The sequence below is a fragment of the Miscanthus floridulus genome, chromosome 1, assembly GCF_019320115.1.
Source record: "Miscanthus floridulus cultivar M001 chromosome 1, ASM1932011v1, whole genome shotgun sequence".
Taxonomy (NCBI): domain Eukaryota; kingdom Viridiplantae; phylum Streptophyta; class Magnoliopsida; order Poales; family Poaceae; genus Miscanthus; species Miscanthus floridulus.
In genome coordinates, this window is record NC_089580.1 from 181,580,406 (window position 1) to 181,592,343 (window position 11,938).

Below are 11,938 nucleotides of genomic sequence, written 5' to 3' on the forward strand. Positions count from 1 at the left end.
AGCGCCCTGTTCGCTTGGCTTCGTACTTTTTTAGCCAACGAATAATATTTTTCTCTCACAACAAATCAAATCAGCCAACAGTACTGCCTTATCAGCCAAGCGAACAGGGCAAAGATACCAACATATGTATGTTTCACACAAAATTACTGTGTATACCGGTTGCCCCCAAAATGACAATTATCAGCAGTTCATATCAGTGTTAACGCTCCCACCAAAACATGAACCAACCCTAACCTAACCAATATTTTGATATTTTCACATCCATTCCCCCTCCCTTTCGTATGCACAAGGCACCTACTCCCTTGAGATGAACGTTTCAGGATACAAATACAACCATTGGATATTCGAATGCCATTAATCCATGATTAACAATTCAGCTCGAGCACGAGCCATGCGTCCCAGTAAGCAGAAATTGCCAACAAGTATGTAAGCGCAGGCAAGAATTGGGACGTGAATCAGGCAGGCCACAAGAGTATTAGGGGAAAGAGGAGGCGGTGGCTTACCAAGGAAGGACCCGAATCTCTCTGTCTAGCAGAGCACAAGGGTGGGGGAGTGTCGTGGGAGATCACCTACGATGATCACGATGGTGGTCATCTCAGCGAAGGCCGCCGCCCCCCTAATTGCCAGCGTCGCGAGGTCGAACGATGGAGAGGTCAAGAGGCGAGAGAAAGGAGCAGTGGATGGGCGGAAGAGGGGGAAGAAGGCCCACGCCCCTACGGCAAGACGCTTCGGTTATGAGCTGATGAACCAGCTGATATGTTCAAGAAAACATGCCCCTCCTTTGGACTGGCTTGGACGAAGCGCCTCCTATTGTACTTGTAGATTCGATGAAGGGAACAAAGTGTCGGGCGACGTGCTCACGTCACATCATATTCTGCCATTAGAAAATGTCGTCCCCACAATCATGTAAAGGATCAAACGAGAAGAGCAGCGTGGTAGCGACCTCAAACGAGATCTCTGCCCTGACAGGCAGGCCGCAACTACAAGAGCCAAGAGGGGCGTTGCTGACGATGAGACAACGAAACAGAGACGAGAGCCATGGCAAACGCTCCACCTCTATCACGGCAAACGCTGCAATCCCGCGGTGCTTCCTGACACAGGATCCATGCATGCTAGGATCAGGAGGTTGTTAAATTTTATAGGACTCAATCGAGTCCAAATCTCAGTAATCAAAGATCCTAATACATGATCTATAGAGAGGCAGAGAGAAGGGGAGTGAGAGGTTGTAGACCATCGAAGGCCGCAGTGGTCGAAGCAGTCGGAGTGGTGGAAGCACCGGTCGGGATCTCGTTCGCTGATGCCATCTGCACATCGGTAGTGACGTTCGGTGGAGAGAGGAGTCGGTGCAGTGACGTCCTTGGCGGCGGCGTATGCGTCGGGGTGGCGTTGCCGGCGTCGGTGGTGCTTTCCGTCGCTGGCAGCGTCCCTTCTCAAAATTGGGTTAGAGTTAGGATGTCGGTGGGGTGTCTAGCGGCACATAAACCTCGTACTACGAACCCTGGCCCCCACCTTTCCTTTATAGCGCTGTGCGATGGGAGCCCACCAACCATGTAGGGTTGGGCGCCCCCGATCAGGGCGCGAGAACAAGGCCCAAAGGCCGTTGGGCCTAATGGCGTGGGAGATCAATCCAACATTCTCCACCTTGATCTCTCATCACTTTCTTCATTCTTTAATTCTTACTCAAACTTTCAATTCATATTTTTCTTGCTTCCATTCTATTTCATCATAAATTAGTGCATAGAACTGTCCCATCGTCACAGCAATTAGTGCCGTTAGATTAACAGCCACAATACACTTCTCCGTTTTGAAATGTAAATTTTCTTTAGGCCCTTCGTATGTTCAGGAATCATAGGCTTTCCCTTAAATCCATGTCGGCTACGTGTTCTCTGAACACGTTGGGTGGTAAGCCCTTTGTAAGCGGATCCGCGAGCATTTTCTCTATACTTATATGCTCAAGATTTATTATATGATCCCGAAATTTATCTTTTACAATATAGTACTTTGTGTCAACGTGTTTGGCAGCACCACTTTACCTATTGTTGTGAGCATACTGTACCGCTGGATTGTTATCACAATACAATCTCAGTGATTCATTTATATTATCAATCACTTTCAATCCGGGTATGAATTTCTTCAACCAATTCACCTGCCCTGTTGCCTCATAGCATGCTACAAACTCGACATACATTGTCGAGGATGCAGTTACGGTTTGTTTGGAGCTTTTCCACGATATAGCCCTCCTGCGAGAGTAAATATATATTCTGACGTGGATTTTCTTTCTTCTCCCGCATAATCAGAATCTGAATACCCCTCTATCTGCAGGGAATCAGATCTTCTATACATAAGCATGAGGCCTGTCGTACCTTATAAATAACGTAGGACTTTCTTCACTAAATTCCAATGTTCAATTTCTGGATTCTTTTGATATCTGCCAAGTAACCCGGTAACAAAAGCTAGGTCAGGGCGTGTACACACTTGAGCATATTGTAAACTTCCAACAGCTGAAGCATACGGTACTACTTTCATTCGGTCAATTCATATTGGTTCTTGGGACACTGATGTTCCTCAAATCTATCGTCCTTGACTATAGGAGCAGGTGAAGGACTGCATGCATGCATACTAAATTTCTTCGGGACCTTTTCTATGTATGTCTTTTGCGATCATATTAAAACTCCTTTTCTCCTGTCTCGGTGAATCTCTACTCCCAAAACGAATGAGGCCTCACCGAGATATTTCATATCAAAGTTTGAGGACAAGAATTTCTTCGTTTCCATTAGTAGATTGGTATCACTACTAGCAAGTAAGATATCATCCACATACAAAATTAGGAATATGTACTTTCCATTCTTGAACTTTGCATAAACGCAATTGTCCTCGATATTTTTTTTAAACCCAAAACCTTTTATCGTTCTATCAAACTTCAAATACCACTGTCTTGAAGCTTGCTTCAATCCATAAATTGATTTCTTCAGGCGGCATCCCATATTTTCCTTTTCTTTTACGACAAAACCTTTCGGCTGTGCCATATAAACATTTTCTTCCAAATCCCCGTTTAGAAAAGCCGTCTTTACATACATTTGATGTAACTCCAAATCATAGTGGGCTACAAGTGCCATTATAATTCTGAAGAATCTTTATATGAGACTGGAGAAAACGTCTCATTATAATCAATCCCTTCTCTTTACGTGAAGCCTTTCGCCACAAGTCGCGCTTTAAATCTTTCTATATTCCCTTTGGAGTCATATTTCGTTTTGTAGACCCATTTACAGCCTACTGTTTTGGCTTCTTTAGGAATATTTTCTATGTCTCAAATTTTATTGGTACTCATTGATTTCAATTCATCTTCCATAACCTTAAGCCACTTTGATGAGTGGTCGCTTCTCATGGCTTCTTCAAATGAGGTGGGATCATCCCCCATCTGACATTCTTCTGTTTCATAAACTTCATAGTCATCAGTAATAGCTGATCTTCTTATTCTTTGAGACCTTCTAGGTGCCTCTGGCACTTGTTCCACATTGGGCTGTTGTTGTTCTTCCTCATGTGCAACATTTGGTTCTATAGGTTCCTCAAGGATAGGTTCCTCAAGGACAGGTTCCTCATGTTCATTCATTGTTGCCACGGGAGAACTTGCAACAGGTGTTGGCACTACAGTGTCCTGCATTGTCGGTGCAACAGCAGCAGGTAGCGTGAAGAATGGTTCTTCAACCATCAGAGTGGGTACATGTACCCACTTTTCCTGTAGGCTTATTTCTCGTGCTACCATGCTCCCCCTGATTATGTTATCCTCCAAGAACACAGCATGTCTTGTTTCTATAATCTTCGTATGTCTGTCAGGATAATAGAAGCAATATCCTTTCGATCTTTCTGGATAGCCAATAAAATGGTAGCTAACTGTCTTAGAGTCTAACTTTCCTATGTTTGGGTTGAAAACTTTTGCCTCGACTGGACAGCCCCACACACGCAAATGGTTGAGTGAGGGTTCCCTTCCTGTCCACAATTCATATGGTGTTTTAGGCACCGACTTGCTTGGTACACGACTAAGTATGTGAATGGCGGTTTTCAGCGCCTCCATCCATAAACTAATCGGTAATGTGGAGTAACTTATCATGCTTCTTACCATATCCATTAAGGTACGGTTACGTCTTTCAGCCACTCCATTCTGCTGAGGCTCCCTCGGTGTAGAGTACTGAGCAACTATATCATTTTCCTATAGGAACTTTGCAAACGGTCCAGGAATTTGGCCATATGGGGTATGTCGCCCATAGTACTCTCCACCTCGGTCTGATCATACTATCTTGATTTTCTTATTGTGCTGATTTTCAACCTCAGCTTTAAATATCTTGAATTTATCCAATGCTTTCGATCTTTCCTTAATTAGATAAATATTGTCATAACGAGAGTAGTCGTCTGTGAATGTTATAAACGAATCATAACCATCCATATTTTTCATAGGAAAAGGACCACATATGTCTGTGTGGATTATTTCTAAAATTCCTGTGCTTCGTTTGGCATCTTTCTTAATTTTCTTGACATACTTTCCTTTGATGCAATCAATACATTATTCTAAATCTGAAAATTCTAAGTGCGGGAGAATTGATTCCTTAACCAATCGTTCTATTCTCCCCCTCGAAATATGGCCCAAGTGATAATGCCATAATTTCGAAGAGACATTATCAATTCTCTTCCGCTTCTTAGTTACATTCGCAGATGGGGAATCATTCACATTCTCATCGCATACATTGTTCGCATTCTTAGCAAGAGATAATAAATAAAGCTTGTCTTGTCGGAAGGCAAGACCAACACATTTATTATCAACCAGTATCTTATACTTGCCACCACCAAAGTGGCAATCAATTCCATCATCATCAAGTTTCGAAACGCTTATTAAATTTCTACGCAAAGAGGGAACATAAAGTACTTCTTTAAGTCTAAGTACAAAACCATTATTAAATTCTAAAGAAAAAACTCCAATGGCTTCAATATTGGTTTGCACTCCATTTGCAACTTTAATCATTCTTTCTCCTCTTCGTAAGGTTCTCGTCCCACTTAACCCCTGTAAGGAATTTGCAACATGAGTAGTTGCTCCTGAATCAACCCACCAAGTGGATTTATTATAACATAAATACAGGGGTTTATCTACAAATGTAATAAATTCATCACCTTTCTTTAGCAGAGATTTTAGGAAGTCTGGACAATCCCTCTTGTAGTGTCCCTTCTTGAAGCAATGCTTGCACTGATCTTTTTCAGCTCCACCATATTACTGATTCTCAGAATCCTTGGGTTTCTTTCCCTGTGAATTAGGAGGAAGAGGCCTTATCCCACTTAGATTTTCCTTGTGGTTTAGAATTCTTGCCATTAAAGTTCTTTCTTTCGTTCATCCGAATGGGAAACTAGGGTTAGGGTTAGGGTTTTGACCCTTCTTTTCTTTCTTCTTCCCCTTCTTTTCCCTTTCCCCTTCTTCTTTTGATGTGGGGAATTAGGGTTAGGTCTTAGGGTTCGGCCAAATCTGAATTAGATCTATTATGTTCTTGGGTTAGGGTTCGGCTTCGTGAGCCGAGGGCCCTATCTCTTCTCTGATCCGAATAGATCTGTTCTCTTTTCTTCTTTTATCTGGTTAGGGATACACAGAGGCCACCTGGCTCTGATGCCATTGTTAAATTTCATAGGACTCAATCGAGTCCAAATCCTAGTAATCAAAGATCCTAATACATGATCTACAGAGAGGCAGAGAGAAGGGGAGTGAGAGGTTGCAGACCATCGAAGGACAGTAGTGGTCGAAGCAGTCGGAGTGGTGGAAGCACCGGTCGGGATCTCGTTCGCTGATGCCATCTGCACGCCGGCAGCGACGTTCGGTGGAGAGAGGAGTCGGTGCAGTGACGTCCTTGGCGGCGGCGTATGCGTCGGGGTGGCATTGTCCGGCGTCGGTGGTGCTTCCCGTCGCTGGCAGCGCCCCTTCTCAAGATCGGGTTAGGGTTAGGATGTCGGTGGGGTGTCTGGCGGCGTGGTGAACCTTGTACTACGAGCCCTGGCCCCTACCTTTCCTTTATAGCGCTGTGCGACGGGGGCCCACTAACCATGTAGGGTTAGACGCCCCTGATCAGGGCGCGAGAACAAGGCCCAAAGGCCGTTGGGCCTAATGGCGTGGGAGATCAATCCAATATTCTCCACCTTGATCTCTCATCACTTTCTTCGTTCTTTAATTCTTACTCAAACTTTCGATTCATATTTTTCTTGCTTCCATTCTATTTCATCATAAATTAGTGCATAGAACTGTCCCATCGTCACAGCAATTAGTGCCGTTAGATTAACAGCCACAATACACTTCTCCGTTTTGAAATATAAACTTTTTTTGGGCCCTTCGTATGTTCGGGAATCATAGGCTTTCCCTTAAACCCATGTCGGCTACGTGTTCTCTGAACATGTTGGGTGGTAAGCCCTTTGTGAGCGGATCCGTGAGCATTTTCTTTGTACTTATATGCTCAAGATTTATTATATGATCCCGAACTTTATCTTTCATAATATAGTACTTTGTGTTAATGTGTTTGGCAGCACTACTTGCCCTATTGTTGTGAGCATACTGTACCGCTGGATTGTTACCACAATACAATCTCAGTGGTTCATTTATATTATCAATCACTTTCAATCCGGGTATGAATTTCTTCAATCAATTCACCTGCCCTGTTGCCTCATAGCATGCTACAAACTCGGCATATATTGTCGAGGATGCAATTATGGTTTGTTTAGAGCTTTTCCACGATATAGCCCCTCCTACGAGAGTAAATATATATTATGACGTGGATTTTCTTTCTTCTCCCGCATAATCAGAATCTGAATACCCTCTCTATCTGCAGGGAATCAGATCTTCTATACATAAGCATGAGGCCTTTCGTACCCTGCAAATAACGCATGACTTTCTTCACTAAATTCCAATGTTCAATTTCTAGATTCTTTTGATATCTGCCAAGTAATCCGGTAACAAAAGCTAGGTCAGGGCGTGTACACACTTGAGCATATTGTAAACTTCCAACAGCTGAAGCATACGGTACCACTTTCATTCGGTCAATTTCATATTGGTTCTTGGGACACTGATGTTCCCCAAATCTATCGTCCTTGACTATAGTAGCAGGTGAAGGACTGTACGCATGCATACTAAATTTCTTCAGGACCTTTTCTATGTATGCCTTTTTACGATAATCCTAGAACCCCTTTTCTCCTAGTCTTGATGAATCTCTACTCCCAAAACGAATGAGGCCTCACCGAGATCTTTCATATCAAAGTTTGAGGACAAGAATTTCTTCGTTTTCATTAGTAAATTGATATCACTACTAGCAAGTAAGATATCATCCACTATACAAAATTAGGAATATGTACTTTCCATTCTTGAACTTTGCATAAACGCAATTGTCCTCGATATTTTCTTTAAACCCAAAACCTTTTATCGTTCTATCAAACTTCAAATACCACTGTCTTAAAGCTTGCTTCAATCCGTAAATTGATTTCTTCAAGCGGCATCCCATATTTTTCCTTTTCTTTTACGACAAAACCTTTCGGTTGTGCCATATAAACATTTTCTTTCAAATCCCCGTTTAGGAAAGCCGTCTTTACATCCATTTGATGTAACTCCAAATCATAGTGGGCTACAAGTGCCATTATAATTCTGAAGAAATCTTTATATGAGACTGGAGAAAACGTCTCATTGTAATCAATCACTTCTCTTTGCGTGAAGCCTTTCGCCATAAGTCGCGCTTTAAATCTTTCTATATTCTCTTTGGAGTCATATTTCGTTTTGTAGACCCATTTACAGCCTACTGTTTTGGCTCCTTTAGGAATATTTTCTAAGTCCCAAATTTTATTGGTACTCATTGATTTCAATTCATCTTCCATAACCTTAAGCCACTTTGATGAGTGGTCGCTTCTCATGGCTTCTTCAAATGAGGTGGGATCATCCCCCATCTGACATTCTTCTGTTTCATAAACTTCATAGTCATCAGTAATAGCTGATCTTCTTATTCTTTGAGACCTTCTAGGTGCCTCTGGCACTTGTTCCATATTGGGCTGTTGTTGTTCTTCCTTATGTGCAACATTTGGTTCTATAGGTTCCTCAAGGATAGGTTCCTCAAGGACAGGTTCCTCATGTTCATTCATTAGTCGTCCACGGGAGAACTTGCAACAGATGTTGGCACTACAGTGTCCTGCACTGTCGGTGCAACAGCAGCAGGTAGCGTGAAGAATGGTTCTTCAACCATCGGAGTGGGTACATGTACCCACTTTTCCTGTAGGCTTATTTCTCGTGCTACCATGCTCCCCCTGATCATGTTATCCTCCAAGAACACAGCATCTCTTGTTTCTATAATCTTCGTATGTCTGTCAGGACAATAGAAGCAATATCCTTTCGATCTTTCTGGATAGCCAATAAAATGGCAGCTGACTGTCGCAAGGTCGAAGCGATGGAGAGGTCAAGAGGCGAGAGAAAGGAGCAGTGGACGGGCGGAAGAGGGGGAAGAAGGCCCACGCCCCTGCGGTAAGACGCTTCGGTTATGAGCTGATGAACCAGCTGATATGTTCAAGAAAACATGTCCGCTCCTTTGGACGGCTTGGACGAAGCGCCTCCTGTTGTACTTGTAGATCGATTGAGGGAACAAAGTGGCGGGTGACGTGCTCACGTCAGCATCATATTCTGCCATTAGAAAATGTCGTCCCCGCAATCATGTAAAGGATCAAACGAGAAGAGCGCGTGGTAGCGACCTCAAACGAGATATCTGCCCTGACAGGCGGGTCCGCAGCTACAAGAGCCAAGAGGGGCGTTGTGACGACTGAGACAACGAAACAGAGACGAGAGCAATGGCAAACGCTCCACGTCTGTCGCGGCAAACGCTGCAATCCCGCGGTGCTTCCTGACACAGGATCCATGCATGCTAGGATCAGGAGGTTGTTAAATTTCATAGGACTCAATCGAGTCCAAATCCCAGTAATCAAAGATCCTAATACATGATCTACAGAGGCAGAGAGAAGGGGAGTGAGAGGTTGCAGACCATCGAAGGCCGTAGTGGTCGAAGCAGTCGGAGTGGTGGAAGCGCCGGTCAGGGATCTCGTTCGCTGATGCCATCTGCACGCCGGCAGCGACGTTCGGTGGAGAGAGGAGTCGGTGCAGTGACGTCCTTGGCATCGGCGTATGCGTCGGGGTGGCGTTGCCGACGTCGGTGGTGCTTCCCGTCGCTGGCAGCGCCCCTTCTCAAGATCGGGTTAGGGTTAGGATGTCGATGGGGTGTCTGGTGGCGCGGTAAACCTCGTACTACGAGCCCCGGCCCCCTACCTTTTCTTTATAGCGCTGTGCGACGAGGGCCCACTAACCATATAGGGTTGTGCACCCCCGATCAGGGTACGAGAACAAGACCCAAAGACCGTTGGGCCTAATGGCAGTGGGAGATCAATCCAACAGAGGTTCCTATCAAAGAAACTACTCGCGGATCAAGCAGCGGTTACTTGCGCCGTCGAGGCACGCATGGTTGATCCCTTCTCCTGTCAAGCACGAAACGTCGCCCTTGGGCCATGATGTCTGAACAACCTCGGTCCGATCCCAGACAAACCGGACAGCAAATGACAATGATACTGAAGTTCTGATTCGTTTTTTATCTTCAGAAAAAGAAACTGGTAAACCTGACCAGGCCTGGCCCTGGAGGGGGGCAAACGGGGCAGCCGCTCCAGGCCCCCCAGACCAAGGGGCCCCAGGTATGTACAATGTATATACGTATTGACATCCACCTTGGAAGCTAGTAGCTGCTAGTGCTAGAAAGTAGCAGCTCGTAATAACAATCTATATTTATTTATTATACTTTGTTTCATTTGCTTCTTTTGTCTATTTATTAAATTTCAACACCACCATGTTATGCCAAAAATAGTCTCCCAGAAATGAGAAAAAGAGACAAAGAAAAGAGTAAGAAGAAATAAGTAAATGAATTAATGAGTTAGAGAGTATCTATTATAAATCTTTTAAGAGTCATACAGGCTAAGAAATCTACATGAAACAATTTTTTTTGCCAAACCAGTTAAGATAGAATAGCTCCTCAAGAGGAGATCCTTAAAACCCACTCTAATAGAAGTAAATGAATTAATGAGTCAGAGAGTATCCATTATAAATTTAGTACTATTGATATGATTTTTATATTAAGTGGGTCTGAGTTTGAGTTTGGCTCTAGGCCTCAACAATCCCAGGACCGGCACTGAACCTGACTTGTATTACATCGATGTAGCTGCACATCCGGAACACGAAAAACCATCCAACACTCTTCGCTCTTCTACTAAGAATGCAATTCGCTGTACCTGCGGAGCACCAGCAGCAGCTACCCACTGTAAGGTCCGAGCAGCAGGCAGTGCCGGGATAGCGCGGCGCAATGCAACCACTGGCGGCGTGCGCGTGGAAGCTCACCCGGCGTCGATGAAGCCGAGGGCGAAGAGCGCGACGCAGGCCCGCAGCAGCACGGTCCTAGAGAGCACGCCGCCGCCTCCCGCCCGCCGGTCGTCCTCGTTCCCTGCCTTCTTCGCGCTGCACGGCCCGAGACGGCGGCCCCGCGCTGCACGGCGGGGCGGGAGCGCAAGCAATGGTGTGGGCGCCGGCGTGCAGACGCAGCATGCCGATGCCGTTCAGCTGGCGCCGGGCGGCGTGCGCTGTTTGAGCGGCTGTGCCTAGCTTTTTTTATCGCTCGTTGGTTCTCGACCACACATGTGTTAGCAGCAAAGCCAGCAAACTGCAAAGGGCTCGCACACACTTTTGTAGCTCTGCCGAAAGCGCCGTGCGGGCAAACTATGGCTGTCCAATGTCCTTCGACATTGTCGCTGACCACCGAAGACTTCGAGTAAATTTGTGGAACGGTAGAGTAGAGTAGTAGACACTACGGCTGCGTTGATTTCTCCTCGCACGCCGAGTTTGAGCAAATTCCACCGCAAGTCGCGTTCTGCAATTCGACCGATTCGAAATAAAATTTCGGAAATTTAACGAAGACCCGCGTCCAACATTTCGGAGAACATGCTTGGTTTTAGGTGGTCGCGGTCGGTTACCGGAACAGACTTAGACATGTTAGCGTGTGTTTGGTTCTAGACTACGGGTCGGATCCAATCTAGTTTACTTTTTTTGTTAGATTAAACCCATCTCGTGTTGGTTAGGGGACGGGTTTATCCCACTTTTTGTTTGGTCGGCGATAAATCGGATGTGGAGATTCCTGACATATGGGTCCTGCACATCACTCTCTCAGCCCTTCTTCTTCCCTGGGTCATCGCGCGGCTCGCCCCTAGCCCCTGCTCATCCTTGTGTGGCCAGCTCGGCTCTGTCGGCCCTGCTCCCCTACACCCGCGCGGCCTCTGGCGCATCTCCCCCGCTGCACCCCCCACGGTCATGGGCTCATGGCTTTGTTGCACATCTCATCCATTGCGCTCTCCACGGCCATGGCGCATCTCCTCTGCTATGTGGTGAGCGCCGCTGTGCCCCCCTACAGCCGCCACTTGGGAGTTAGTCGGTCGCAGAGAGGAATAGGGCGGTGGTCGTCGTGCTTGGCCTACCAGTCGTGCTCCCTTGCGCCGCCAGGGAGACGACTCGAGGGAGATGCGTGCGTTCGATGTGGGTCGACCTTGTCCGCCCGATTTTGTGGTACCGAGGGAACCCGCATCTACTGCGAATATGCTCTCCTAGGTTTGACCCCAACCTTTGAACTCCGATCCAACACACCCAAAATCCGGATCCAACCCAGTTGATCCCTCCATCCAAACACACGCTTAATTTCCTCAAGTTTGGAACGTGACCTCGGTGGCCACTTCTACCAAAGTGTGTACATGTATGTGACATCTTTCAAACACTCCATGTAAACTCAAGAGATGCATGACAAATGGAAAGGCGTTATATAAATTGTGTGCTCCTTGCCTTTTATTCTACAAAATATTGTGCTTC